The sequence below is a fragment of the Apium graveolens genome, chromosome 10 (genome assembly GCF_009905375.1).
Source record: "Apium graveolens cultivar Ventura chromosome 10, ASM990537v1, whole genome shotgun sequence".
In the NCBI taxonomy this organism is placed as follows: Eukaryota; Viridiplantae; Streptophyta; class Magnoliopsida; order Apiales; family Apiaceae; genus Apium; species Apium graveolens.
In genome coordinates, this window is record NC_133656.1 from 134,941,668 (window position 1) to 134,947,504 (window position 5,837).

A 5,837-nucleotide genomic window follows, 5' to 3' on the forward strand; every position below is an offset into this window, starting at 1 on the left:
AGCTTAAATTGGTGTTTTGGACTTAAGTTGTTGGTATTTTGATGTGTTTTTGTGTTATTTCATTTTAGGTATCAGTTATATGAAGAAATGAGCTTTTAAAGGAAATATAATAAAAAGTAATCAGATTTAGAAGCCAAGGCCATTGTCAAGTTGTAAAGAATCTCGTTAGCTTCACGTGGGCAATTGAATCGCTTAATTCTGACGAGTAGAACTCAATTTATGGCCAAAACAAGATTCATCATAAAAATTTCCGCCCAGGAGAGCTGAGCGCCCGCCCAGAGAGCTGAGTGGCCGCCCAAGGCGCGGCTGGTCGCTGATTTTGCTGAAAAAGCCTTTTTTGAGTGGAATTTGACGATTTTAAGGGTCCAGGTCCACTAGGGGCGTATATATACTTAAAAAAAAGGGTTTTCATCATCCGGGAAGATTGGGATACCAAGGAGAAGACCTAGAAGCACAGAACAACTCCGAAAAAGAAGATCTTGTTTTCTACTTGTGATTCTTTGAATTAGTTGTAACTTTGGATGCTCGTTTTCGTTCTTGTTGAACCTAGATCTCATTTATTCGTACTTTAATTATTATTCAGTTTATCAAGACCTTGTTTATACCATGCTTTCATTGGAACCCATGGTGACGATGAGTTCAATTATGGGCTAATCGTTATCATGGGATTCTAGCGGATTAACTTATGGATTTCAATAGTTAATTGTTTTGATATCTTGGTATGTGGTGATTGTATGATATCCTAGTATTGGTTGTGCTTATTCGTCTTATGTGTGTAGCTAACATATAAGATAGCGTGTTAATCTCTATTAAAGAGACAGTGAATATAGAGGTTTATCATAGGTTCATGTATGTGTATGCATGATTCGTAGGTAACTCTAACCGTTTTACTTGCCCTATGTAATCAAGATAGATAACTTGTGCTTAAACCGTTATGTTGTCAAATTCTATAGACATATAGGGTCTCAATATAATTGGTGCCTATTCAGCTTCTATCTCTTTTGTGGATGTCTGGTAGAATGGTACTCGTGCAACGAAAGTTGGCGTTTATCAGTTTCGTGTTATCTGATTAGTGTCATCACCATCACATGCTAAGGTTAAGAATGAAAAGGCTATTGAATGAAGTTTTTAATGAAGTTATAATCCCATGTTTGCCATATATAGTAATTCAACCTCAATTCTCTTAGTTAATATTATTTAGTATAATCTCTTAGTTTAATCAAAACCCAATTTATTATTTGTCTTAGCATTGAGCGATAACCATACATTGTTGCATAGGTGCATAAATTAAACTTAACCTAAACCAGTCTCTGTGGGAACGAATCTGATTTATATCTTATACTACTTGCGAACGCGTATACTTGCGTGAATATTAGCGCATGTTTTCTCCCTAACTGCAGGCTCGTCAAGCAGCATGGACAGCTCAGTTGGGAGAGGAGGCTGGTCCATTGCAGTAACAGGAGCAGGAGGAAGCAGGAGCTGATGTTGGAGCTGGTTTGAGTACGACGTAGTATAGGTGTCTAACGAGGAGGATGGATGTGATGCATGACATCCATAGTCAATTTGCACGCGATCTCACCCAGGAACTTGGGACTGCATTCAGTGCCACTGGTATCGACATCCAGTGGCCAGTATTTGGTGAGGTCTCCATGTATGCACCTTCAGACACGTCCGACACTCCACCCGTTGAGGGTGATGATCCTGATTCAGAGTAGGTATGCCTTATTCCTTACTATTACCTTCACTGAGGACAGTGAATATTTTAAATTTGGGGTCGTAGTTGAAGGAATATGTTTTGTGTGAGTCACAAATAGTTGCAAGTTCATGATAGTTAGTGCATATAGTTGCATATTTTTCCATGTAGTAGTTTTTTTATTTTTTGTAGCTTTTATGATAGTTTGTTCATATAGTTTCATGCATTTGCATTATACCATGATCCCTTAGATGTTTTTTTCGATCAATTTGTGATATTGATGCTAGTATAGTGATGTCGTATTTAGTGATGTTAAGTCTTGTCGAATTGATTTGCATGCTAGAGACAATTGTATTTCACTAAGTCTAATAGGTTGCTTGAGTGCTAGATTATGGTCATGGTTTATTTGTTTGTCGAGGTTTAATCGCTTGTTTATATTTTAAATTTATGATATTCTCTTAATGATAAATTAACATGGATATTTTTAAAATTGGAGAAAATTGGATTTTATTGCTAATTGTGTGGCTAGGTGTCAAATGGCTAGTAGCCGGCTCATATTTATATGAGTAGTATAGGGTTGAGCGGGATGGAGCGAAACGCACTCGTTTAGCAATTTATGAAAAAAATAAAAAGAAAAAAATATTTTAGTGTTATGTATAATTGAGCATGAGTGGGCTCTTTAGTACTCGAGTTATTAAGTTCTTAGGGGACTTTGTGCCTAGTGACCTAAGGTTTTTATAGTCTGGGATCCACTAACCTAACGCTCGCTATAGGAGTACTATTGTATAAGTCTCTTGTGGACCTCACTCATTGCACGGTCAAGTAAGATTACTTGTTGTTTTGTTGTGAATAAAAGCATGAATCCATGTAAAACTCTGATATAAGAATTGAAGCGTTATAAGTTATTTTGAGTCTATCTTTTATTTTATTTATAAACTTGCGATTGCTTTGAAGAGTAGTGAGTCATGATTACTGATCTAGTTGCGATAGCCTATCTGTAAGCAATTGCACACACGCACGTGTCTGGTTTGTGAGTTGATTTGTATGGCTTGATTGGTCTTTATGCGAATAACTACATTTGTTGAGATGTTGCTTGTTGATTGGTTTAGTTATTCTATTGGGGATTGTTGCATTCATTTAGTTGCATTCATGCATTTTACCTTATTTTAATTGCTAGGAGGCTTGAGAATTAATGGAATGATTTTACCATGGCTAGATTTTGAGTTTTGAAATTGAATTCCTCCTTTTTTTCAAGGGCCGAATGGAAGCATGGTGAAGGGGTGGGATATTTATACTTGCTTCTCTTGGTTGCTTCTCTTGGTTGTTTCTCTAGGTTGCTTCTAGGAAATGGGGTGTGATATATTTCCTTGATTTTTATTCTCCTAGGTTAAATCCTAGGTTTATTCTTGTTGCAAATCTTGGGGACAAAATCTAAGTAGCTTGTCAGGTTACAAGCTAACTACATGTGTTAGCTTCCTTAGCACATTATTTTGCTAGCTAGCTTGATCATCCTATGGTTGGCTTACTATTTGATGAAGTAACCATGGTTACTTCCTTATCATGATTTAGTTAGTGTGTTACGTTTATTTAATCGTTTACGCGTTCGCTCGGTTGCTTAAACGTTTTCGCAATACTACTTGTAAATTGTTCGCGACGTAATTCCTTTCGTATTTATTCCTTATATTTTTAATTATCATAATTGAATATAAATACGTAGGGTTTTAATCTCGTAATTATATCGTGATTCCCATAATCCTCGATGAGTCATAAATACGTTCGTTTTTCAAAGTTCGTTTTCTTCGAAAACTAATAGCGTTTACATACACTCATTTAGTACGTATAATCGTAATATCAACTCCGAAACTCATTTCCTCATGCACTACATAGTGTGGGCTCAAAAGTTTTTCCCGTCTGTCAGGGTTACTATTCATTAAACATTTTACAAGGTATCAAAAATTCAAGTTATTACACGAATGCACCTGCAGCATTTATGAATTTGATGAACCGAGTATTCAAGAAGTACCTGGATAAGTTTATTATTGTATTTATTGATGACATCTTGATTTATTCGAAGACAGAAGAAGAAAATGCAGCGCATTTAAGAATGACATTGGAGACATTACGAAAGGAACAGCTTTATGCAAAATTTTTGAAATGTGAATTTTGGTTGAAGGAAGTGCAATTTTTAGTACACATCATCAGTATTGAAGGAATTCAAGTGGATCCAACAAAGATTGAAGCTATTTTAAATTGGGAAAGACCAAAGACTCAAATGGAAGTCCGAAGTTTCTTGGGATTAGCAGGATACTACAGAAGATTTGTTAAATATTTTACAAAGATAGCCACGCCATTGACGAAGTTCACACGAAAGAATGAAAAGTTTGAATAGAACGAGAAATGCGAAGCAAGTTTCCGAATTAAAGAATCGATTAGTAACCGCACATGTGCTTGTTTTACCTGATGATCAAGGAGACTTTGTCATATACAGCGACGCTTCATATCGAGGACTGGGATGTGTTTTGATGCAACATGGCAACGTGATCGCATATGCTTCTAGACAATTAAAGCCGCATGAACAAAAATATCCGATGCACGATCTCGAACTAGCAGCAATCGTATTCGCACTAAAGCTCTGGAGACACTATCTATACGGCGAAAGATGTGAGATTTACACGGACCATAAAAGCTTGAAGTATATTTTCACATAGAAGGAACTCAATATGCGACAGCGACACTGGCTAGAGTTAATCAAGGATTACGACATTTCAATCAATTATCACCCAGGCAAAGCTAACGTGGTAGCAGATGCGCTGAGTCGAAAGGAACGATTGAATTTGTTAATATCTTCAGAAGACTTAATCAAGGAATTCGATAAACTGGAGATTGAAGTTCGTGTTCCGGAAAGCTCTACTGAAATGATTTACGCTATGACTTTTCAGCCGGAACTATTGGAGAAAATAAGAAGGTGTCAGGAAGAAGTAATGGATCAGGAAATCGACAACTTGACAGGAGAAGAGATTACCAGTCAGAAGGATGCCAAAGGAATTTTTCGAGTTGTTTCAAGGATCTGGATACCTAACATACCGGAATTAAAAGCGGAAATTTTGCAAGACGCTCATAGTTCAAGATATTCGATTCATCCCGGAAGCACAAAGATGTACAGAGACCTGAAGGAAAACTTTTGGTGGCCAAATATGAAGAGAGAAATAGCGGAATGGGTTAGCAAGTGTTATACGTGCCAAAGAGGGAAAGCTAAACATCAACACCCGAGCGGACTACTACAACAATTAGATATTCCAGAATGGAAATGCGAGCACTTAGCCATGGATTTTGTTGTGGGACTTCCAAGGACGAAATCAATTCATGATGCAATTTGGATTATCATTGATCGATTAAAGAAGTCAGCACATTTTCTTCCGATCAACGAAAGGTTTTCACTGGACAAGTTAGTACACTTATATCTCAATAAAATCGTGATGCGTCATGGAGTACCTGTATCTATTATATCGGATCGAGATCCCCGTTTCAATTCAAGATTTTGGAGACAATTCCAATAATGTCTAGGAACCAAATTGAACATGAGTACTGCTTATCATCCACAAACGGACGGGCAAAGTGAAAGGACAATCCAAACAATTGAAGATATGCTATGTGTATGCGCAATAGACTTTGAAGGCAATTGGGACGAGCACTTACCGCTAGTGGAATTTTCTTACAATAACAGCTATCAAGCAAGTATCGGGATGCCACCTTATGAAGCTTTATATAGGAGAAAGTGCAGATCACCTACATGTTGGCATGAAGTAGGAGAGCGCAAGATTCTAGGTCCAGAACTGATTCAGCAGACCAAGGAAAAAGTAGAACTTATCCGAAAATGCTCGAGGCAGCACAGAATCGACAGCGTAAATATGCAGAATCCAGAAAAGATGTGGACTATCAAGAAGGGGAACATGTACTACTAAAGGTATCGCCATGGAAGGGACTAACTAGGTTTGGCAATAAAGGCAAATTGAAACATCGCTATGTTGGACCATTTGAAATTTTGAAGAAAGTCGGAAAGGTTGCGTACGAGTTAGCTTTACCACCCCATATGCAGCATATTCATAACGTATTTCATGTATCTATGCTAAAGAAGTATAACTCT